The following is a 27,300-nucleotide window of genomic DNA, read 5'->3' on the forward strand; positions in this document are numbered from 1 at the left end:
GCAGCGCTCAGAGCCCCTTGTGTATACTACTGTCGGGTCTGAAATATTTTCGTCCGATATTCACAAAACTTTATATTTTATTTGTGAAATGTCACGCTAGTAATCATAAATGTATAGTAGATGTGTGCTCAGAAAATTTTGGACGAAACCTAAAATTTGAGAATGCTATTGCGATAACATAACATATAAATCCACGAAATATTAGAATTTACAATAAAATGGAATAACTAAGATGTGCCTGAGACCGAGCCGTAATTAGGGCAGAATGAAGTATTCTAGATTATACCAAACGCTAGAATAGTAGGCTTGATTTACAATGAATTAGAAAAAGCAACAAAGTATAAGAAAAGTCAAACAATATCTTATGGCGCTGAGTTTAAGTTTACAATATAATAACAATTAAAGTCATAAACAATAATAAAAATCCCACAAGAATAAAGATTTTTCAAGAGACACATTTAATTTAAAATTTTTTTTGTGTATATTTTGTTTAGAACGTATTATTTAAAGTAACTTATAAAGCACCAGGTTAATTAAACATTTTTTTATTTCCTTGAATCCAAATAAAACATAATCATAACCTTAGTAAATACCTTATCTATGTAACACTATTATATTTTTCATTAAAAATACATGTGGTACAGAAGGCATTTAAATATCGGCACCACCCAAAACATTTTCTATTAGTTTTGAGAATTTTTAAATCATAGTTATTTTATATATGTTTTACTGTAGGTACTTGTAAGTTTCAAAAATACAACATGATATCATTTAGTTATTTTAATAATTTTAAATAAAAATATCAATATAATGTTGAAATTATACTGCTAAATTGTATTTAAAAATAATTAACATAAATTTTGAAAGAAAAAAATGTCATCTCTATTAAAAGTATTTCCAAATAACATTTTTACGAAGAGAGTTTGTTTTGTCTTTTGACACACGGCAGTATAGCTTATAATTAAAAAAATAATTTTTGAAAAAGGAAATTTTTCTACTTAAGTAATATCTTATCTCAATCACTGCAGATGTTTTATGCACTAAATATTATGGGAAGAGAATTTAACTTATATTTTTAATTGAGAAAGATAATCATATTTACAGGATTTGATATGTGAAGTTCAATTTAACTGTGCGCACATTCTCGTTGCGATTAAAATATATCAATTTAATAAAGATTGGCTAGTTAACTCACCACTAGATTTGCTCCCGCGAAAGAAGCCATTGACTTAAAATCATTTCCAAGTACTCGCTTTATATTTCACCATTTCAAACCATTTTTTTGTATCTAAGTTTTTTGATTACAGCGTATTCCAATTTGTCGTGTAATTTCAACCAAGCGAAATGGCGAATTTTACTGTTTGTTGTAAGTAACACTCACTGAGTTAGAGGTGAGCGATAGAACCTGAAAGAAAAACGCCATCTTGGTTTAAACATGTTTCAAGAAATAACATTTTTTTTTAATATTCTATTTTCAACATTTTAATATCTTCTAAGCATAGTAAATAATTTAATTAAATTCCTGAATATATAAATTACTGTCTGCTAAAAATATTTTACACTCTGAAGTCATTGGCAGTTATAATATATGTAATGCATCGTTCATAATGATTAACGCAGTTAAGATAGACTTAGTTACGGTGTTTTAAAATATATTATTGATTAGAGACCGGAACATTTACAGGTCCAGTGACCTCCAGGAGTGTCTCCGCATTACCCTGCCCACTGGGGCAAATGTCCCCTGCTCATTGATTGCTGACCCGTGAGACGTCTCAGCTGGGAGGAATGGCCGAGGATCTCTCACTGGCTCGGAGTCGTCCTGATAAAAAACTGAGCCAACAGCAGAAGTAGCACAGATACATCAGTGTCAGATTTTTGGCGTATCGTGAAATGAATCCGCGAATTTTTTCCCGGTCTCTATTGATATTTTATCTTCACTTTAAAGACGAAAAATTTTCAATACTGAACGACAAAAAAATTGTGTGTGGCTGTGTCATGGACACGGCCGTATGTTTTACGTGAATACATGTTCGTAACAGGTAATATTTTCCATACAAAATATAAAATACGTTAGTTCTTATTTTTATACGATTTATATTCACTGTAAATATTTTACACTAATGTTTTATGTATGCCATGGATAGATTTTAACGAGAGCTGACGATTGAAACTAAAACGATCGTCGTAGCTTATCCGAGTCAAAAGTTGTACTAAATAGAAATCTCGAAACGCAGCAAAATGACCTCAAAACTGCGGCGCTTTCCCCCTCCACCGCGCGCGATGCGTCCAAGTCCTCACTTAGCGTAGCATCTTCCTTGATCCTTTTGCTATCCAGTGGTGTAATTTAATTTCGGATGGAGATTATTTAAATGTAGCTGCAACACGAAACTCTATCCCCCGATTGTGTTATCATTCGTTTTTTGAATTGCCTCCCACTATGGAAGCAATTTTAAAGACGTATTCACGTCAAAAAAAATATCTGTCATCGAAACCGATGTGGCGTCATCCGTGTCGTATCTCCACACCTTACGGTCAAAACTTTCACTTACTCAAAGCAATTTATCGCTGACGATTTAAAAATAATTTTTCCCCGGGCGTAACTGAGCTACAAACTATTTTTGCCGGCTTTATCCTGTATGAGTTTACAAGGCAGCGTACTATAGGTGCAGGACTTCCCGTACACACGATTTTTCCCCCTTCCTTTCCTAACGATAGCAATTACGTAATTCCACTCGTTACACAGCGTCACTCTCAAAACTTGTTAGCGTGTGTGTATAACTGCGGGAACAAAGTCGACATCGTGCTGATCATTAGTGTGCTATTACTTGCTCGGAGCGCTGGGTTATCGCAATTAATTGCACACGAAGCATAAAGTATCGCCGATCACGCAAACCTACCACAAGTAGCATAGGAAAAAAAAACCCGCCACTTCCTCAGGCCAGAGGTTTACAAACGGGTATCACGTATATGTATATATGTAGTTTATTTCAACACTTATTGATCTCGTCTCTATGCGAGGCGTATAAGTATACGTGCGGGGTTTGGACCGAAAAATTATTTATTACCAAAGAACCACTCATTAATTTTTTTCCCGAGGCCTGCGTATTAAACGCAACTGAGTATACGTCCTACGTTAAAACTAGCTTACAAGCTACGAATTACACGTTCAAAGAACATAAAAATACCTTCTAAAGCGCAAAAAAAAAAAAATTCATATAAGAAGTATTAATAAACGCGAGAAAAATAAATCTTTAACTGTGATAGTAATACTTATAAAATTATTTTACATTAGTAAATGTAAATAAGAAACATTCTGTTAAAAAAAATTCTTATCAACAGTATAAAATTTCCTTTCCTTAATTTCTTATGTTAGATTTTCGGGGACTGGTAAAGAGTAGCCTATATCATTTTATAATAATATATCAAATATAGTTGTCCATAAAAGTTAATGCATTTTCGAATCCCTTTAATTCCACAGGAGTAAATATCGGATTACGTCGACCACTGTACACGTACTTCAAGATACGTAGCCACAGTGTATGAACGAAGGGGAAATTTTAAAACCAAACGTTATGATATTATAGACTTAAAACTACTTTAACTCTCGATCACGTAGCGAGGGTCGCAGGTTCGATAACAGCACTCCGGGATGAATGAAATTTAGGAACACTGTGGTTCAATGACTAGGCCTACTTTAAAATTTGAGGTCTCGCCGTCTTTAACATTTGTGCCCAGACAATTTGAAATTCTCAAATAATTAGAAAAAACTTAAAGCACAAAATAAAGTTAAATAATTTTAAAATAGAAAATAGTAGTTATAAAAAACCTTCGAAGTAGTATAGGAAAGTATTTCCGGGCGCACGGGTTCTGGGTGTGGAGCCGGAGCCGGTGTCCGCCATATTGGATTGTGACGTCACGGCGGCCATCTTGGATGGTTGTGACCTTGACCTTTGACCTTGACCTTGACCCCGGCGGCCATTTTGGATCCGCCATCTTGGATGCATCGTAAAAGGACACAACATAACGGGACACAACGTAACGGGACACAACGCAACGGGACAAGTAGATCACGGCAGCCATCTTGGATCCGCCATTTTGGATGACGTCATTGTGTTCTCGAACATTCCGGCGATGTGTTTTCCGCCATATTGGATGATGACGTCACCGTTACAATTTCCGTTACGGCCGCCATCTTTAACTTTTTTATTTATTATCCGATTTTAATAAAAAAATTCATTTAATAAAATTTTAATAAAATACTTATAAAAAACAAACATTAACGACACGGAGCTCGGAGTCCTCGGTTCGACCCCGGTGAGGGCAAAAAAAATAAAAATGGCGACCGATCCTTCCTCAATGGTGACTGCAGACAGACTGACTCCCACCACTTTTTTTAAAGCATATATATCGTCACCTAGTATGACGTCATGTACGCCATCTTAAAATTTGGACGCCATCTTGAAAATCTTTATTTATTATCCGATTTTAATGAAAAAAATTCCAAAATTCATCAAAAAATTAACGTATTTGAATTCTGTTTGATTATATCGATGTACGTCCTTGGTTCGATTCCCGGCGAGAGTAAACGGTCGATCCTTCCTCCATGAAAGCTACCTAGACTGATCTACCACCAACAATACCAAGGTATATATCGTCAACTGGTATGACATCATGTCCGCCATCTTGTCTTCATCCGCTGGAGACAACCATCTTGTTTTCGTCTGCTAGAGTGTGCCGATAACATGTAGTATATTTATCTGGTCACCATACTATTGTCCTCAACTGTTGACACTGAACATTGACCTTGAACTTTGACCTTGACCTTGAACTTTGACCTTGACTTTGAAATTTGACCTTGACCTTGAAATTTGACCTTGATCTTGAACTTTGACCTTGACCTTGAAATTTGACCTTGACCTTGAAATTTGACCTTGACCTTGAAATTTGGCCTTGACCTTGAAATTTGCGCTTGACCTTGAAATTTGACTTTGTCCTTGTCGACCATCACGGACCCGACATTTTACGTTCAGTAGATGCTACCAGGAGCTACCACCTGCTGGAGTATGCCATCTTGTGTGTGTACTCGTATTATAGAGTACATTTCCATCTGGATAATTTTATTCTAACCCGCTACAGTGCAGTAATCATTTATTACTGTGACACACGCCATCTTGAAATTTGGACGCCATCTTGAAAATCCGTAATTCTAATGCTAGAAATTCGGGAAAAAGTTCAAAATTCATTAAATAATTCACTCATTAAAGTAATGATTGATTAGATCGATTCCCGTCCTTGGTTCGACCCCTGACCGATACCAAACAACTTTAATTTTAAAAAATACCACAAAAGCGACAGGTTTGAGATAATAAAAACACAGCAAGTTCTTTTAAAAAATACTTTTATTACATACATACTACACTACTACAAGTACATAAAAAACACAGATAAATTACCAAAGCCTTTTGGATTCCTCGATTCAAACAGTCTTCTTATTGTACGGGCTAAGCCTTTTACATGACTTTAAATGTCTATACAATCCGTTCATCACCACAGCCAGAGACGGACTGAAATTCATAGCACTTATATATAGTCTTATTAGCCGGTACAACACATGAGTCAAATCAATAACCATGTTCATTATACGTCTCGGTGCATATTTTATAATGACGATGTAAACTATCGAGACGCGAAAATAGTTTATTGCACTTATTGCACTGAAATTGTATTCTTTGAACATTATTAGAACAACCGCTTCTTTCATGTCTGCGAGCATTTGAGGTGATAGTAAATGATGCACCACAGTATTTGCACTGATGCGAAGTACGCTCTTCATTAATTGAAGTATTCAATGCTGATGTAACTTCAGCTGATGGTGGAACAGCACATATCGAAGTCTCCTCCAGTGTTGTCAGAGGCGTTGCCAACGGGATATGCTCCAACATCGTCGGCGCCGAGGTCATGATTCCCGTAGTCGATGGTACATCCTCCATCGAGTACGACGTTAAAGTCGGTAAAGATGCCATCGAAGTCTCAAGAACAGGCAATTACGCGACTTATGCACCAGAAGAAACAAACTAGGTGATCCGTACACCGTCGACGACAGTAACAAACTGAGCGTCCTGCTGTCTAGGACTCGTTTATATACATGAACCGGTTGGAATAATACGCTAGTCAAATCAAGAACAATTTACTAAAATACTAGAGTCAAAACAACATTAAAAAATAGAAGCACCATCAACAAAAAATTCGATCTTTCCAATATACTCCAGGCTCCAAGAGCTACAATTCGCGTCATCAGATCCATCTACATTTTGCTCCTATGCTTCAATTGACCATTAACTTCAAGTGCTCCAACAGCTCCATCAGCTCCAACACGTAATGTACACAATGTACGCGCAATACATGCAATTTACGTGCAATACATGTAATGATCACACAGTACACACAGGAAACGGAACGTACACACAGTACACACAGGAAACGGAACGTACACACAGTACACACAGGAAACGGAACGTACACACAGTACACACAGGAAACGGAACGTACACACAGTACACACAGGAAACGGAACGTACACACAGTACACACAGGAAACGGAACGTACACACAGTACACACAGGAAACGGAACGTACACACAGGAAACGGAACGTACACACAGTACACACAGGAAACGGAACGTACACACAGGAAACGGAACGTACACACAGTACACACAGGAAACGGAACGTACACACAGTACACACAGAAAATGGAACGTACACACAGTACACACAGGAAACGGAACGTACACAAAGCACACACAGGAAACGAAACGTACACACAGTACACACAGGAAACGGAACGTACACACAGTACACACAGGAAACGAAACGTACTCACAGTACACACAGGAAACGGAACGTACACACAGTACACACAGGAAACGAAACGTACACACAGTACACACAGGAAACTGAATGTACACACAGTACACACACAGGAAACGGAACGTACACACAGTACACACACAGGAAACGGAACGTACACACAGTACACACAGGAAACGGAACGAACACGTAATATTCACGCAATTTACGCAAAGTACACGCAATATACGCAATGTACGCAATATATATGCAATGTACACACAATGACTACGCTTCGTTCGCGCAGGACAAGCATTTAATGAAAACGAAGCACGTTTGGACGGAAATTCTATAAAACGAAAGCTCATTTAACGAAAAGGAGGCGCATTGTCTCGTTCATTCAACTTGGTAGGATGCGATTGTCAATGATAAGTTAGGATATAATCTCTCCAACAGTCTATGAATCCAACAGTTTATATTCCCATTAGCCATCGACTCCAAAATTCATTGGCTCCAACAGTCATTGGCTCCAACAGTCATTGCCTCCAACAGTCATTGGCTCCAACGGCCTTTTGGTTCATCAGCTCCAATGATATTTGGTTAGAATGCTACGACTCTAAGAGACTATGAGACTACAATTCTACGAGTGTACAAGACTCCTCCAACTACCTTCAAGTGTACAAAGCTCCAACTACTTCAGCAGCATTATGTTATAAGATTACATGAATGCTTGTTTACATAGCTACAAGGAAACGAGGCTACTTGGCTACGTAGCTACAAGTATACGAGGCTCCAAGACATCATGACTACGCGACTACGAGCCATGAGGTAACGAGACTACGTGACTACGGGTATTCAAGCTTACGAAATTGCGAGGCTACAGAGCTACGAAGCTTCTAGAACATAAGTTTACGAGACTGCGAGAATACAGGACTACAAGTCTACACGAGTACTTGACTACGAAGCTACAAGTCTACATGACTCCAATTGCGGCATCTGTCTTCGGCTGAATTTTCTCTTTGGCTCCAACTGCTACAACAGCATTATGTTATAATAGTACAAGGCTACTTGACTACGAAGCTACACATCTACAAGGCTCCAATTATCGCATCTGTCTTCGTCGGCATTTTCTCTTTTGCTCCCACTGCTCCAACAGCATTATGTTATATGATTCCATGGATACTTTGTTACGTAGCTACAGGTCTACGAGGTTCCAATGCATCATGTTTACGAAGCTTCTAGAACACAAGGTTACGAGATTGCGAGGCTACAGGACTACGAAGCTTCCAGGACACGAGGCTACATGGCTACGAGACTACATGACTAACTGATTACAATAGCACCACTCAGTGGTGAGAGTTAGGTTATCTAATGCAAAGCAAATTGATGCAAGTAGTTCTGACTGTCATCAACAGATGTAGCCACGTGTTGCTTGCAGGTAAATATTAATTAGTTATTTTATGTGGGATTCGGGATGCTCACTAACGATCGCAAAAGAAGGTATGCTTCGCTAGACACCAAGGAGAAGGAAAGTTCGTCTTACATGTTAATGCTTCGCTGATGTCTCATGGCATATTATTTGACTGAGTAATGGTTGTTTATTTAATTCCACATGGTAAAATTATTGCAAGTGTCAATTTATTAGCAGAAATTCACTAATTAAAAGTAACTCTGAATAAAATAACATGACTCATTAAGTAAATATCCTTCATGCAGAGATCGATTTCACACAAATAATCAGCAGCACTCGGAGAAAATCATTAGATGTCTAGCCAGGAATAACCAGAAGCACTTGGAGAAAACCATCAAATTATTAACAAGAATAATCGGGAGCACACGGAGAAAACCACCACACGTTTTCTTTGATATCATAAAATTACACGGAAAAAATATTTCATAAATAACAAATAAATAATAAAAAAATTTAAAAAAAATACAAAAATACATAAAATTCTGGCTTGTATTAGAACTATATCTTTGCTCAACAATGAGAAGTTCACAAGCTAGCAGAATCTGTTTATGTATTTTTGTATTTTTTTTAATTTTTTTTATTATTTATTTGTTATTTATGAAATATTTTTTCCGTGTAATTTTATGATATCAAAGAAAACGTGTGGTGGTTTTCTCCGTGTGCTCCCGATTATTCTTGTTAATAATTTGATGGTTTTCTCCAAGTGCTTCTGGTTATTCCTGGCTAGACATCTAATGATTTTCTCCGAGTGCTGCTGATTATTTGTGTGAAATCGATCTCTGCATGAAGGATATTTACTTAATGAGTCATGTTATTTTATTCAGAGTTACTTTTAATTAGTGAATTTCTGCTAATAAATTGACACTTGCAATAATTTTACCATGTGGAATTAAATAAACAACCATTACTCAGTCAAATAATATGCCATGAGACATCAGCGAAGCATTAACATGTAAGACGAACTTTCCTTCTCCTTGGTGTCTAGCGAAGCATACCTTCTTTTGCGATCGTTAGTGAGCATCCCGAATCCCACATAAAATAACTAATTAATATTTACCTGCAAGCAACACGTGGCTACATCTGTTGATGACAGTCAGAACTACTTGCATCAATTTGCTTTGCATTAGATAACCTAACTCTCACCACTGAGTGGTGCTATTGTAATCAGTTAGTCATGTAGTCTCGTAGCCATGTAGCCTCGTGTCCTGGAAGCTTCGTAGTCCTGTAGCCTCGCAATCTCGTAACCTTGTGTTCTAGAAGCTTCGTAAACATGATGCATTGGAACCTCGTAGACCTGTAGCTACGTAACAAAGTATCCATGGAATCATATAACATAATGCTGTTGGAGCAGTGGGAGCAAAAGAGAAAATGCCGACGAAGACAGATGCGATAATTGGAGCCTTGTAGATGTGTAGCTTCGTAGTCAAGTAGCCTTGTACTATTATAACATAATGCTGTTGTAGCAGTTGGAGCCAAAGAGAAAATTCAGCCGAAGACAGATGCCGCAATTGGAGTCATGTAGACTTGTAGCTTCGTAGTCAAGTACTCGTGTAGACTTGTAGTCCTGTATTCTCGCAGTCTCGTAAACTTATGTTCTAGAAGCTTCGTAGCTCTGTAGCCTCGCAATTTCGTAAGCTTGAATACCCGTAGTCACGTAGTCTCGTTACCTCATGGCTCGTAGTCGCGTAGTCATGATGTCTTGGAGCCTCGTATACTTGTAGCTACGTAGCCAAGTAGCCTCGTTTCCTTGTAGCTATGTAAACAAGCAGTCATGTAATCTTATAACATAATGCTGCTGAAGTAGTTGGAGCTTTGTACACTTGAAGGTAGTTGGAGGAGTCTTGTACACTCGTAGAATTGTAGTCTCATAGTCTCTTAGAGTCGTAGCATTCTAACCAAATATCATTGGAGCTGATGAACCAAAAGGCCGTTGGAGCCAATGACTGTTGGAGGCAATGACTGTTGGAGCCAATGACTGTTGGAGCCAATGACTTTTGGAGTCGATGGCTAATGGAAATATAAACTGTTGGATTCATAGACTGTTGGAGAGATTATATCCTAACTTATCATTGACAATCGCATCCTACCAAGTTGAATGAACGAGACAATGCGCCTCCTTTTCGTTAAATGAGCTTTCGTTTTATAGAATTTCCGTCCAAACGTGCTTCGTTTTCATTAAATGCTTGTCCTGCGCGAACGAAGCGTAGTCATTGTGTGTACATTGCATATATATTGCGTACATTGCGTATATTGCGTGTACTTTGCGTAAATTGCGTGAATATTACGTGTTCGTTCCGTTTCCTGTGTGTACTGTGTGTACGTTCCGTTTCCTGTGTGTGTACTGTGTGTACGTTCCGTTTCCTGTGTGTGTACTGTGTGTACATTCAGTTTCCTGTGTGTACTGTGTGTACGTTTCGTTTCCTGTGTGTACTGTGTGTACGTTCCGTTTCCTGTGTGTACTGTGTGTACGTTTCGTTTCCTGTGTGTACTGTGTGTACGTTCCGTTTCCTGTGTGTACTGTGTGTACGTTTCGTTTCCTGTGTGTGCTTTGTGTACGTTCCGTTTCCTGTGTGTACTGTGTGAACGTTCCGTTTCCTGTGTGTACTGTGTGTACGTTCCGTTTCCTGTGTGTACTGTGTGTACGTTCCGTTTCCTGTGTGTACTGTGTGTACGTTCCGTTTCCTGTGTGTACTGTGTGTACGTTCCGTTTCCTGTGTGTACGTTCCGTTTCCTGTGTGTACTGTGTGTACGTTCCGTTTCCTGTGTGTACTGTGTGTACGTTCCGTTTCCTGTGTGTACTGTGTGTACGTTCCGTTTCCTGTGTGTACGTTCCGTTTCCTGTGTGTACTGTGTGTACGTTCCGTTTCCTGTGTGTACTGTGTGTACGTTCCGTTTCCTGTGTGTACTGTGTGTACGTTCCGTTTCCTGTGTGTACTGTGTGTACGTTCCGTTTCCTGTGTGTACTGTGTGTACGTTCCGTTTCCTGTGTGTACTGTGTGTACGTTCCGTTTCCTGTGTGTACTGTGTGTACGTTCCGTTTCCTGTGTGTACTGTGTGTACGTTCCGTTTCCTGTGTGTACTGTGTGTACGTTCCGTTTCCTGTGTGTACTGTGTGATCATTACATGTATTGCACGTAAATTGCATGTATTGCGCGTACTTTGTGTACATTACGTGTTGGAGATGATGGAGCTGTTGGAGCACTTGAAGTTAATGGTCAATTGAAGCATAGGAGCAAAATGTAGATGGATCTGATGACGCGAATTGTAGCTCTTGGAGCCTGGAGTATATTGGAAAGATCGAATTTTTTGTTGATGGTGCTTCTATTTTTTAATGTTGTTTTGACTCTAGTATTTTAGTAAATTGTTCTTGATTTGACTAGCGTATTATTCCAACCGGTTCATGTATATAAACGAGTCCTAGACAGCAGGACGCTCAGTTTGTTACTGTCGTCGACGGTGTACGGATCACCTAGTTTGTTTCTTCTGGTGCATAAGCCGCGTAATTGCCTGTTCTTGAGACTTCGATGGCATCTTTACCGACTTTAACGTCGTACTCGATGGAGGATGTACCATCGACTACGGGAATCATGACCTCGGCGCCGACGATGTTGGAGCAGATCCCGTTGGCAACGCCTCTGACAACACTGGAGGAGACTTTGATATGTGCTGTTCCACCATCAGCTGAAGTTACATCAGCATTGAATACTTCAATTAATGAAGAGCGTACTTCGCATCAGTGCAAATACTGTGGTGCATCATTTACTATCACCTCAAATGCTCGCAGACATGAAAGAAGCGGTTGTTCTAATAATGTTCAAAGAATACAATTTCAGTGCAATAAGTGCAATAAACTATTTTCGCGTCTCGATAGTTTACATCTTCATTATAAAATATGCACCGAGACGTATAATGAACATGGTTATTGATTTGACTCATGTGTTGTACCGGCTAATAAGACTATATATAAGTGCTATGAATTTCAGTCCGTCTCTGGCTGTGGTGATGAACGGATCGGATAGACATTTAAAGTCATGTAAAAGGCTTAGCCCGTACAATAAGAAGACTGTTTGAATCGAGGAATCCAAAAGGCTTTGGTAATTTGTCAGTGTTTTTTTGTACTTGTAGTAGTGTAGTATGTATGTAATAAAAGTATTTTTAAAAGAACTTGCTGTGTTTTTATTATCTCAAACCTGTCGCTTTTGTGGTATTTTTTAAAATTAAAGTTGTTTGGTATCGGTCAGGGGTCGAACCAAGGACGGGAATCGATCTAATCAATCATTACTTTAATGAGTGAATTATTTAATGAATTTTGAACTTTTTCCCGAATTTCTAGCATTAGAATTACGGATTTTCAAGATGGCGTCCAAATTTCAAGATGGCGTGTGTCACAGTAATAAATGATTACTGCACTGTAGCGGGTTAGAATAAAATTATCCAGATGGAAATGTACTCTATAATACGAGTACACACACAAGATGGTATACTCCAGCAGGTGGTAGCTCCTGGTAGCATCTACTGAACGTAAAATGTCGGGTCCGTGATGGTCGACAAGGACAAAGTCAAATTTCAAGGTCAAGCGCAAATTTGAAGGTCAAGGCCAAATTTCAAGGTCAAGGTCAAATTTCAAGGTCAAGGTCAAATTTCAAGGTCAAGGTCAAAGTTCAAGATCAAGGTCAAATTTCAAGGTCAAGGTCAAATTTCAAAGTCAAGGTCAAAGTTCAAGGTCAAGGTCAAAGTTCAAGGTCAATGTTCAGTGTCAACAGTTGAGGACAATAGTATGGTGACCAGATAATTATACTACATGTTATCGGCACACTCTAGCAGACGAAAACAAGATGGTTGTCTCCAGCGGATGAAGACAAGATGGCGGACATGATGTCATACCAGTTGACGATATATACCTTGGTATTGTTGGTGGTAGATCAGTCTAGGTAGCTTTCATGGAGGAAGGATCGACCGTTTACTCTCGCCGGGAATCGAACCAAGGACGTACATCGATATAATCAAACAGAATTCAAATACGTTAATTTTTTGATGAATTTTGGAATTTTTTTCATTAAAATCGGATAATAAATAAAGATTTTCAAGATGGCGTCCAAATTTCAAGATGGCGTACATGACGTCATACTAGGTGACGATATATATGCTTTAAAAAAAGTGGTGGGAGTCAGTCTGTCTGCAGTCACCATTGAGGAAGGATCGGTCGCCATTTTTATTTTTTTTGCCCTCACCGGGGTCGAACCGAGGACTCCGAGCTCCGTGTCGTTAATGTTTGTTTTTTATAAGTATTTTATTAAAATTTTATTAAATGAATTTTTTTATTAAAATCGGATAATAAATAAAAAAGTTAAAGATGGCGGCCGTAACGGAAATTGTAACGGTGACGTCATCATCCAATATGGCGGAAAACACATCGCCGGAATGTTCGAGAACACAATGACATCATCCAAAATGGCGGATCCAAGATGGCTGCCGTGATCTACTTGTCCCGTTACGTTGTGTCCCGTTACGTTGTGTCCCGTTATGTTGTGTCCTTTTACGATGCATCCAAGATGGCGGATCCAAATTGGCCGCCGGGGTCAAGGTCAAGGTCAAAGGTCAAGGTCACAACCATCCAAGATGGCCGCCGTGACGTCACAATCCAATATGGCGGACACCGGCTCCGGCTCCACACCCAGAACCCGTGCGCCCGGAAATACTTTCCTATACTACTCTTCGAAATTCTCTTTATTTAGTTGGAGACATGTTGGAATACATATCAATATAAAACTAAACTGCCTTCTAATTGAACCACATGCAGTTTTGACAAGCCGTGAAAAATCAAATGACATATTCGCATGCATTTCGGCTGGAAGATAAAGTATGGCCTCATAATCATAATCAATTATTGTCATTTAATACATAGCGCAATAGACATTGTTATCATATACTATAAAAGTACATAAATTACACATTCATATATATGTAAGCTTGTACTTACGTAAATTAACTCAAACTTAAGTTTACTTAAATATACATATTTCCATTGTCAATTGTATACAAAGGTATATGAACCCTATTTCTAGAGGTAGCCTAAACTTATTGAGAAATAGTCAACAGTTATAAACGTTTATGCGTACAACCGTGTTGAACTCATATCTTGATGCCAGCAGCATTGCCTTTAAAAATAAAAACAAAAAATAAAGATTTGGTTTTCCTTAAGCGTAGGCCGCCGTTTACCAAGGAAAACTAAATTTAAAGGAATGTTAATATTTACTACCATAAAAACACTACTCGTAAGCCCTCGAAATTACTGGCTGCATCCTAACGAAGTTTTCTGATGTTACAAGATACAGCTACAATTAGGCTATTTCAGGGTTTTATTTCTCTTCGGCCTAGAATCAACGTGCTTATATTCAGTCAAGCATTTTTAGGTGCTCATTGGTCCATAATAAAGTCGCACTCTTCGGCGCGTTATATGTGATTCGCTTAAAAAGTCTTCTTGTTTGTAACTTGTTCAGGTTCATCGAAGGCGTATTGAGAACGCTGTAGTTAAATTATCAACGTGAAGCAGATGTGTATGCTCCAATCTATCCTACCACCCAAAATATACAAGAAATAACTGTGTTTGCATCAATGGAAATATTTTTTCCAAGAAAATTATAAGCGTTGTTTTTCTTCCTTTCAGATAAGTGACTACAACAAAATAAGTATTAGGATATCTGTTTTTGTAATGTTATCTAAGTTTCACGTGGCATTAGCTAAAAAAAAAAAAAAAAAACTGATACGACTTGACCCTGATGTACTCTGCTGCAAACACAATGTGCAGTTAAAAGATCAAACACTCATTGCTAGAAATCTACCAAAACTGGCGGGTTTTTTTCTAAGTTTTTGTGAAAAATCCGGACAATTGAGTTTATTAATTGCAATCTGCAAAATTCTACTCTGTTCAATGGTTGCACATCGTGAACCATGTTACCAGTGCCTACTGGTTTTTAATTGTTATGAAATTTTAAAGAGATTTTTTTAAATATTCTGTTCAGTGTTATATATAATTTTTAGATATTTTTTTAAGTTTGTTACTCATAGTTTTTTATTAAAATTATTGGTTTATTTAAAGTAAAGTCGATTGAATGAATTTGGCTGTTAGTTGGAAAGTTTTTGTTAACTTTTTTTTTAGCTGTTAGTAACTATTCGTAAAAATGAATGAAGTCTTACGTCAATTTTATGTAGAGGTAGAAAGGTTAGGTTTCTTTTGTTTTAATTTTTTATATATATATTCAAGCCGGACTGTAGTTGAACAGAGTCACGAGGCGCGGCGCTAGCAGGCGCGATTGCCGCCAGAGTGTTGGAGGGGGGGGGGGGGGGGCGGCCTGCTGGGAGGCGGTCGAGCGCGGAGTGAGTTCGGCATGCGGGAGTGACGCTGTTCGTCCGGCCAGAGTCAGCTGCACTGGACCGTGACGGCTGTGGAACACCAGGCGAACATCCGCGACACGTGATTGAATAAGTTGCGTTGACCATGTTAAAGACTGGCGCCCGCTGAAGAAATTTGGTCTACCAAATGTGTTGGTTCGCTTCGTCGTTACAAACGTTTGTGCACGTCAAGAAAAAAAATATATGCAGACATGTGCTGTCGTTCAATTGGAGTACTTCCACCCCTCACCATCAAATGCTGCTTTTTTTTTTTTCGCTAGATATTGATAGAAGGAAATGGCGTGCAAAAAAAATATTATATTTGACAATTTTGAAAATACAATTACATTTTAACAAAGTCCATCATGTGAATTAATTACATTATATATATATATGTATAGTAGCAATTTCTTTAAAACGAGAAGTGCGCGTTCCATATGACAAGAATTTAGTGTTCACAATGTGGATTTATTCCGAAATGTGGAACATTAATGTTTTTTTTATCACTATGACCATTTTTTGTAATTTTACGTAACACTTTTGTTCGGAAGCTTGCCTAAGTCAAACTTCGTGATTTGCTTTTTGTTAATATTTTCAGTATATATAAGTGTAGGTTTAAAAAGTCGTTTCGTGGGCACTCACAAGTTAATGGTCTATAATAGTTTTAGTTATATAGCTTGGTGAGTAGGAGTTTTAAATCGCTATAGCTTCCAAAATTACAAAGTTACCTCACTGTCTACCTCGCTTCAAAAAAGATGTGTGATATTTAAGTTTGCTTAGTAAGCTTAAATTAATATTTAAAATTTCTTTGCTACTAGCCCTTATTTACGACTTCATTAACTTTGTATTTTCTTACTTGATATCTTGATATTTTGGACATCCCGTTAGATGGAGTGCAAGACTATGTACGTGCATGGTTTTCAGTAATCTGATAACTAGATACCTAAAAAATTCGCAGTTTCATTTCACAATAGGCTAGAATACAAATATGTTTGCCTCTTTGCTGCTTCAGTGATTGGACCACAGTTTATCTGAAGGACTCTTGGCCAATGAAAATCCTTCAACAAAAGAAAGTATTTAATCACGAACATCCCAGTTTACAGGTGTCACGAGTCAGTAGCCAATGAACAGATGTAATTTTCCCGCGTAAATAGAGGATCATGACGTCTATCCTATTGATCGTTGAAATAGCGAATTTTTCCGGTCTCTACTGATAAACAAGTAATTGAAACAAGTAATTGCTGCTCACAGTAGAATGTCAAAGTTGTGTTTTTTTTTTTACTCGTAGAACGAGTAGTTTCCGCAACATGACTTGGTGATATTTTTGTGGAAGATTGTTATTGGATCATTGCACTTCAGGGTGTGCCAAATAACCCGTGAAAAGGAATTGAAGATGAATTGTCGATGGTGTTTCAATGACTACTAGGCTAGACTACACAATCCTCTATTTACTCGGACAAATTACATCTGCTCCTTGGTTACGCACTCATGAAACTTGTTAACTGGGAGGCTTGTGGTTCGATACTTCTTGTGCTGAGGGTTTACCATAGGCTCTGAGTCATTGAGGTGAAGTGTGGTCCAATCACTGAAAGAGCATGAAAGTAAACGTGTTTTGATTCCATCCTACCACGAAATGATTCCATGAAATTTTCCTGTTTCTACTCGTGAACCACTTACATATGTGATTTTAATTTATAATGAAACAACATTTTTATGTGTTAAATACATGGTATTAGCTAAAAAGTGTTGAATACATTCGAGTTCATATTGTATTAATATAAATATAATGATAATAGCATAAAATAAAGATTTTAAAATGCTATGTACCAAAAAAGAACTTTAGATGATTACTATTTTATATGACCAAAAACCAGGAAGCACTAAGGGCGATAACGGCCCGTCTATCAATCATGCATTCGCCTTTACATGCGAGACAGTGACAGTGCGCGTTGTCATTCAGCCGTAATTATTAGTTTGAAAAGAGTGAAACAAAAGTTCATTCAAAGCGTCTTCTGTTGCTTCGTAGATATTTTGTGGCACAGTAGTTAATAAAAATAAACGACTTGTTTTATTTTCAACATTAAACCGTACGAAACCAATTCCGCCCTAACATCCAATGTTGAATTTTTATGTGTTTGCACAAATTGCAGATTTTAGTTGAGAAATATTTCGAAATGTTAGATAACGTAAGCTATTTGTATGTATTACCAGCTTTCTATCTCCATAAAATGAACTTATGGTACATAATCAAAACGTGGTTAATCAAACAGACATTTTAATGATAGTCTAAATTTTTGGTATCCTTTAAAAATATCGGATAACGAACAGAATAAATATGAAGAAAACAAAATAAAAAAAAGGGTGATAACCCTTATGCATTTCTTCCACTAAGTCTAACACATCGCAGCGATTTTTGGAAGGATATTTTTTTGGTTGCTTTTCTTACTGTGTAAACTGAAAGTCTTTCAAGACTGCCCTAAGTAAATTCATAATAATCGAAAAAAATGTAATTATTAGAGACTGGAAAAATGTGCGGGTTCAATAACCTTCAGGGTAGAATCAATGATGATATACATACTTGGGCAAATGTCTCCTGCTCATTGGCTGCTGACATGTGAGGCGTCTCAAATGGGTAACTTATAATTCGATAAGTCTTTCATTTAGGGTCTCTAATTGGGCCACAGTTCATACAAATTAACGTAAACTAACAGCAGAAGCAGTACAAAAAGTATTATTGTTTAAATTTTAGCATGTCACGAAATGAATCCGGGAATTATTTGCAGTCTCTAGTAATTATTTATCTAGAAGAACTCTCCGAGTGTAAACTGGCAACCACGCCCGTTAAACCGCTTAGTGTGACGCAGACAATGGATAAAAAGATAAATGAATGGGTGCGTGTACTTACGTACGCGCATTAGATGTTATATTTTCTTGTAGAGGCCGGAAAAATTCGCGGATTCATTTTGCGATCGGCTAAATAATCGAGATGAATTTGAATTAATTATGATAATGAATGAAATATGCTGAATGTTTATTCTAATTTCTTAGTTTTCGATTACTGATTATATAATATGGCAATTAATTATAATCAAATAAATTATTCATATGGGAACATAACCTCACTTACATAATTACACTTGAAAATTAAGTTGAAAAAGGTTAAAAATACAATTTCAGTCACTAATATTCACAATAAACAAATGTTTGCAATTATATGGACTTGTATTGAATTACAATTTAAAATAAGATACATAATTTTTATTTGTGTGTAACCTTTTTTTTATCGGGGCAATTTTTGTTGCATAATGCGCGCGCATCGCAAAAATTCACTTTAATTTTTCTTTCATAACTCGCTTAAAGAAGTATAACTTCAGTAATGGCGTGGAAATACAGTAAGTAACCTAACATGGCGGATTAGGCCAAAGCTTTGAAGGACAGGCACGGTCCGTCAGTTCGCGGCCTTGGCCTTTCCAGTGTTGCCACCACGGCGGTGCCAATATCCCGGCGCTGTTGGCGCGTGCCACGGGCGATAATGCGCTGCCATATGGCAGCGGCGGGGTTGGAATGACTTCGGGAGGGGTAGCGGTTGGGGGAGGGAAATGGAGTGTGGCGTTACTGGCGCCTGCGAGGTATGTTGCACGCGACGCACCTCGCCCCTACCCTCCCCCCTGCCAACGGCCAGCGAAACACTTCCCCTCCAAGCGTCGCCCCCACCCCCGTACTTAATGAACGGACGGCGAGAGGGGAGGTAATTGCCCGGCTCTCCGGTCGCACACGCCGCGCGGTAATTACGAGCGCGATTGTCACGCGCCGGGTGATGGACAACGCGCGCGGGCGCATTGTCACGCGTCCTGATGCGCCGTCGGCCGCGATAAGGCACCCCGACGCCTGTCGCCGCGTCAAGGCCACAAACGGGGAACACCTTGGGAGGTCCCACTGCTTCCACGGGGATTAGAACCCATGTCGCTCAATACCCCTAAAAAAATGTTTCCCTTTGATTTATGTGTGACATCCAAGCTCTCGGCATACGGCATTTTTTTTTAGAAGTAATTTAGTTAATTGAAACGGAAGTCGCGTGGAGTGGAAATGTGTAACCGCAGTGCTACCACCTTTGGCAGATGGCGCGAACAAAATTTCACAAAAACAAAAGGGAAACTTCATAGTATTATATTTTCAATGATTTTTTAACAAGATGGTCTGTAATTAAATAAAACTCCTTGTCACAAATCAGGCTAAAAGCTGGAGTTTAATATTATATAAAGACATTTTCTCGTTCTTCGGAAACGTTTCATTAAATAGTTTAAAATATCGGTCACAAAAAATGATTCGACAGTCGACGAATGCTGCTACGGTAGTGAATTCTAGCGGTGGAATTATAAACTACCTACGTGTGATTCACGTCCAGAAATGTTCTTGAAGACACGGTTTGTGTATATTTATCACGCTCGTCATTATTCTAAAGTATTCTACGTCAACTTTCATATCCGAGTTTCGTATATTACCAATGTATTTTGCGACATGAGAACACATGAATTTGCTCGTTACCGGGGTTAGATGTTACACATCTCTGGCGAGTACTGAAACACTCGTTCAAATTCAGTGGCGTAGATAAGGTGACTGACACCCCTGGCCAGAATAGAAAATGGCGCCCCCTCTTGGTTTAAAAGAGAGGGGGGAGGAGGTTCCAGTAATATGAAACCGTCGTGACGGCGGCCCCTACCCCCCCCCCCTGCTCCGGGGCCCCGGCTGGGGTCATCCCTGCCACCCGCTTGCTACGCCACTGCTCAAATTTGATTTTTTCGAATTGCACTCAGCATAACTTTGGTACGAGCCCAGACCACAACCCTGTCCATATACTCAACTCCATATTACACTGTCACCTAAACGCCTTTTATACTACCGCAAACAGCTCATGATTTCTGTACCTGATACCTGGAGGAAGTGGGCTGCAATCCTTTAACTGGAACTCTCCGCGAGCCCGCAATTCTATACCCTGAGATGGCAGTTGGTCCAAAATTCTATGAATACCTTATAGTTGGATAAACACTCTTGTTATGGTGTTGTCCGAATAATCAACCGGCACCCTGACTAAACACAATTGAACAAGGAAACCGAAAATCTCAAATTTAACACTGACAGTTGTTCAGAAGTCCTTAGGGCTCGTTTCATATGGTCGGATTTCCACTGCTAAGATATGGCCTACTGGTTATTTTTTTGTATGGCTAAGATTATTTCGCAAATTCATTTGGTACAGGTTGTACTGACTTTTCATATACATAAACAATCCTTTTCAGAGTACTAATTGGCAGAGACAGGAAAAATTCGCGAGTTATTTTCGCGATGGACTAAAATTCAAATTGTTTTACCCCAATACTGTTTCTACTCTTGACTCACAACTGAAGACCAAAACAATTCACCGGTTTCATGACCTTCAGATTAAAATCCACTTTGCTTTGCATACTTGGTCGAATGTCGCCTGTTCATTGGCTGCTGACTTATGAGGCGTCACAACTGGTAATTTATCATTCGATACGTTTTTGATTGAGGGTATCTTATCGGCCCCCTTTCCTCCATTTTAACAGTGAACCAAGCAGCACAAAATTATAATTTTTTGTACTTTAGTATACCAGGAAATGTATCCGCGAATTTTTCTGGTCTCTACTCACTGGTCGATAACCAATATCAGATCGCTTTGGTGGTTGCGCGGGATTTGGTGAATATTCTTTGTACTTGTTTATAACTTGTTCAGGGTCGTCATCGACGTGTCAAGAGCACTAAGTGCAGTTATCGAAGAGAAGCAAATGTATATGTGCTTCCAGTCTATACAATGCCAACCAGTGAATCCGCGATGGTAATCGTGCTCCAAATATGGTTTAACATCGCACTGGAGCGCACAGAGTCTTAAAATGACCGAAACACCAAGATTATGATTGGACTACAAACCACTTGGGTACAGACTGGTTGCTTATGCGTTATGGGTCATCATGCCTGGCTTGTTGGGTACCGAACTCCACAACCCTCACATCGCCAGTAGAGACCAGAAGAAATTTCGTAGATTCATTTCGTGATATGCTAAGATTGAAATAGTTATACCTAGGGACACCTGTATTTCGCGAATACATTTCATGTCAAGGTATTTCACAAAATTCTGTAGCTTTTCTCCTGCGGTTATTAGCTGAGGTCGGTGAGAGGTGTCGTCACGCTCTTGATGGGGCCAATGAGAATGTGGTCACCTACTACTGCACCCTCACAATTTGCCATGACTATTAGAAAAAGCTACAGTGTTTTGTCAAATACCTTAACATGAAATGAAATCGCGAAATACATGTGTCCTTAGTTATACCTTTGTGCTGATTCTGTTACTTGTTCACTGTTAGTTATATGACTGTGACAATCAGAGTACCGCAACGAAAGCAGGGTCAGATCGCAAGGTACCCAGTTGAGATGTATCACAAGTCAGCAGGCAACAAGTAGGCGACGTTTGCCAGAGTATGCAGAGGATCGTAGAGTCTATCCTGGTTGCCGTCGAACCAGAGAATTTTTACAGTCCCTAATCATTAATAGATAGGGGCATGTATTTTTCGTGAAAAGACTTCGACACTAGATAAGAGTTAAAACACTGTGGCATCGTCTGTGTTTCGTTATTGGTCGAGTTTCTTTCAGGCGCATGTCTACTGTCAGCACACCAATCACAATAATTCAGTGCGGAAGCAAACACGTCTTGAATGGCCAGGAAGGCAAGCAAAAGATTGGCAGCCAGAGTTTGTGGGCTATCAAATGTGATGCAAAGATGACCAAGATTTAGGATATCGGAAATTGTAGCTTTACTTAGTCAGACATAAAATTTGTTTCGTTAACCCGTTGCCTCTGTAAGTTAAATAAAAATAGCCATGTTTAAAAAATAATTGCGTTGGAGAGTTTGCATTCGAAAGCTTAGCAAGAGGGGAGAAGAACCCTTTTTAATTATGCCGGACTCCCGACTGGGAGGCGTGGCGAAATTTCACCTCCGCGGACCGTTTAAGCGTTTCATTCGAAAGAAGGGTGCGCCCCCGGCACCCAGAGTCGTACAGCAGCTTCGTGCCCCGTAATTCGAAGGGAGTTAAAACGCGCCAAGTGCCTCCTTAATTGAAACATTGTCTCTCTCTTCAGTATGCGCGGCAGCATTTTACGCGAGGGTGTAAAGCCCGGGAGGACTCTCAAGCGGAGGTAATTAATTTAGCTGCGAATTTCATATCGTCGTTGAAGAGGTCCCTCCTGGCAATGTGCCTAGAGCCGTGCCTGGTCTGACAGACGCACTGCACTGCGCGTCGTGCTGAAAGGAAAATAAAAAATAGTGATGTTGAGCTTGCACATGACTCCGTCCACTCGCGTGCAGAGGTGGACTAAATTTAGATAGCAAGGACCAAATTACCGGTGGACCTGCATATTTCGGTTCGACCACAATTTCTTGGACATGCGCCATTGCAGTTTACCTCCATCGTTGTGTTCATATATTTACTGCGTACTCCATGGTTTTTTGTTGTTTGTCTGCATTTTACTGTTATTGTTTGAACTGTCTCGTCGTTGCTAACTCACTGTGTTCATCTGTGCTGTTATTATTATTATTATTATTTCATGACTTAATAAATTCCTTCCACGGAATTTTTGTGCTGTCTGCTATTTAAGTTTGAATTTGTTCGTCTGTGCTGTCTTTGCGTTGTCCATAATACCTGGTTAGGTACATCGTTGGGTATATCTGTTTGACATAGCTAATATGTAGAGACCGGAAAAATTCGCGAATTCATTTAGCGATAGGTTCAAATAAAATAATAGTTATACCTCAGTGCTACCTCTGCTATTGGCTCACAACTCACCTGGGTGACCCTGGGCCAATGAGAAACGCCCGACCAAAGCTTTATCTAATCACAGGCTGCTACGTTGGGACGTCTCACAAGAGACCAGCCAATGAGTGGGTGGCAATTGACCGAGTGTAGGTAGAACTATGGAGTTCATCCTGCAGGTCAATGAACCCGCGAAGTTTTCCGGTCCCTACTCATATGGGCTTGTTCTCTGTGGGCTTATATTTTCTTTTTCATTTCCCTATTTACGTTCTTGAAATTTTTTCCATGTCAAGCAGTGAAAAACTACAATAATGACATTTGTCCAAGAAACTGTATTAAATCAAAATTCCCAAGTGCTTGAAACATTTAAATAATGCATATTTCGCGTTATTTTCAGGTAGATCAAGATGAACTCCACTTACTTTAACAACAACCAAGCCGATGTCTACTGCCCGTTAGCTGCTGTCGCATTTACTCTTCCAGCTGGCATGTTGGTGGTCGGGTCATTTGAATTTTGTTCTTTTGTAATGGTTTCTTTGTCCTTCTGTGCAAGTCAAAACTACTTTAAAGTCCCATAAAAACGCATTTGATGCACATAATTTAAATCATTCCAGCTTCTCTCCAAATATGAACGCAAAGTTTTCAGGTTACTTGTAAATTAATAACTCTGTTGTGGCAATTTGTATCTTGCATTGTCATTTAAGTTTCAGCAACTAGCAATATTTTCCGATATGGTAAGTTTTAAAAATCAGTTCTGAAAAAAACTGGAAATATGTAAAAAAATACAAGGCAATATTTAAAAAAAAAAACACTAAAATGATAAATCATTTTTTAAATATGTATGCCATTTAGATTTGTACTATAAAGTAGTGGAAGTAATTGATGTGGTCAATGAACACCAAGACAGACTCCACAGCCTGTTATAATCAAGTGAAAAAAAGTCACCTGCTCATTGGCAACTGATATAAAATGGGGAAAAAAAAATCACTGATTCATTTCCCGATTGGTTTAAATTAAAATATGTGTAGGCTACCGTTCTGCTGGTTCCGCTATTGACTCGCAGTTAAACTTGAGGTCTCTTGGCCAATGAGAGACTATCAAACAAAAATAATCGAATCATGTGCTACCCAGTCGAGACGTTTCACAAATCAGCAGCCAATGAACATCTGGACTTGGTTTAAAAAGCAGAGGAATGAGAAGGCTAACCTAGAGATCATTGAATTTTTTACGGCCTCTAGCTACTGACTTGTAAGACGTGACAACTGAGATGCCTGTGATTAGATAGTTCTTTTGTTCGTGACATTTATATTGGCTCACAGTCCTTCAGATTGTATGTGGCCCAATAGCAGAAATATAAATGTAAACGTATTTGAATTATAAACTATTGAAAAATAACAGGGAACCTTTGCTGTCTCAAACGATACAACTATAGACCGGAAAAAATTCGCGGATTCATTTCGCTGCTTCTGCTTTTGGTTCACTGTTAATCTGGAGGATTCTGGGCCAATTAGAGACCTTTATTCAAAGAAATATCGAATCATAAGTTACCCAGTTGGGACGCCTCACAAGTCAGCAGCTCACACACGAATATGGTTATTATTGCATTTATGAAATACGATTTTCGAGATAACACTGAGTAATTACTACGAAAATTGTTGCAAAATTTAATATTTTAATTGATATCTTTTTCCAGGCATTTCTTTCAAACCATGGAAAGGAAATCAACCATTAAAAAAAATTGACTTTACTTTGTTACAGCATGCTCATTACATGCGCAGTTAATACTGGAAAACTATCCAAGAAACTGTTTACAAATAACTTTAACCATTGAAGGTGCTAGGAAAAAAACTGCAAAAACTATTTCTAATGACACAGTTGTTATTTAATGTAAATGTTCAAATTTACAAATATATGTAATTGCACATAAATGTATCGGTTTGATTACCAAAAAAAAAATACAGCGAGAGTTAAATTTAATGTTAGTTAACTCGGTACCCGTAAAATAACGTAGACACCCGTAAGTTAACCAAGCTTCTTGGATAAAGTGTAAACAACGTTGCTTGTAAATTCCAGTAATTTTATTTTTAGAAGTGCATCAAACCATAGGCCCGGAACTTTTTTTGACGTGACAACGTATAATAAATCGATGAACGCCGGCTGCACGCAAGATAAAGTGTCCCGTTACGCTCATTGTATGTTTGCGCCGCATCTATCTTTCTTCCACTCGATTGGAACAACCATCGATTTGACCTTTTTGAGGCACATTAAACTTGGAACACTCCCATTCGTTTCCTAGTTTTCCTATCATCGTCCTATCCTTAACAGAATAACACAGATTGGAAGAAGTTAAATAGCAAACATGTATAAAAGTTATAGTTAAAATAATTTCTTCGTTAAAGTAATAAACATATTTTAATTAAATGAGTGCAGGTTAAAGTAAATTCATCAATTAAATTGTAGATTTCATTTCACTCCTTCTTTGTATCCATACAAAATAGTGATAATTCAATAAAAATGATTCAAATTTTATTCATAAAAGTATGTAATAATTTCATCAATGTTTTGTTATGACATTGTCACGTTAAACTATCGTCCGTAAACCGACTTTACAGACAACCAATTTTTTTTTTTTCGGTTCTCGAAAACCCCTTCACTCTGCCCCGACAGGAGATCCATGAAAATTAGGTGTTTAGTTTGTTGGCGGGGTCCGAAAGGGCAGTAGGAGCCCGGTCAGAGCGGGTGGGTGGTTTGGGGGGGGGGAAGGGGCGGGTGGAAGCGGACCTTCTTCCACGGGAGAGCGGATTAATCTGAGGCGTCCAGCCGGCCGCATGAATGATGCATGGTGACGCAGGGCCCGAACGAGATGTGGGCAGAACCCTATTCCCCTCCAACAACCCCTCACCGGTGTTTGGGGGTCCTTCCACGTCACTCATGAGTTTGTTTGGGTAGGCACACCGTTGGTCGGTCAAGGGACGGGGAATGAGAAGGGAGTTGGGGGAATGATGACCCTCCCACGCCCTTTGCCTGGTGGTTCGACGGATACCCTGGAGACCATCAACTTCACCAAACAGTATCGGGCGGTGGCAGCGACGCTTGCATTGTTTTGCCACCGAACAAGATGAGCCTTCACTGTTTTTAACATACATATTTAAATAATTTTTTTTAACGTATCGTCGAGATAAAAGTCATTACAGACTAATAAACACAACAATATAGAACAGAGACATCGGGGAAGGAATCAGCAAAGTGCAAAATTTCGCGTTTTTTTCTGTAACCAGGATGAACTCCACATTCTTGTGCACAAATTAGACGGCGTCTATTGGCTGCTGCCGCAATTTACCTTCCGGGCGGATTGCATGTGATTGGGATATTTGAATTTGGTAACGTTATTGGTACTGTCCTCCGGAAGGCCCGGCGGTTGGGGGAGGGGACATGTGAAAACGTACCATGGTCCAATGAGAACGCAGCTCGAGTGTACAGTGGTATGCATTTCAATCTTCCTCTAAACAATAATGCGAATTTCGGAGGTCTCTAGCAATTGTCTGTATTAAGAAACAGGAAATTTTCGTGGGTTCAATATATTCCAGGACAGACTCCAAGATACCCTGCATACTTTGGCAAACATAACCTAATCATTGACTGCTGGCCGGCGAGAATCTCCACTGGGTAACACTTCTGAGATTGTGAGTCTCTAATTGGCCCACAGTGCTCAAGCTTAACAGTGAACCAATGGCAGAAGGAGCGCAAAATTATAATTATCAGAATTTT

This window comes from Bacillus rossius, chromosome 1 (genome assembly GCF_032445375.1).
Source record: "Bacillus rossius redtenbacheri isolate Brsri chromosome 1, Brsri_v3, whole genome shotgun sequence".
Lineage (NCBI taxonomy): Eukaryota > Metazoa > Arthropoda > Insecta > Phasmatodea > Bacillidae > Bacillus > Bacillus rossius.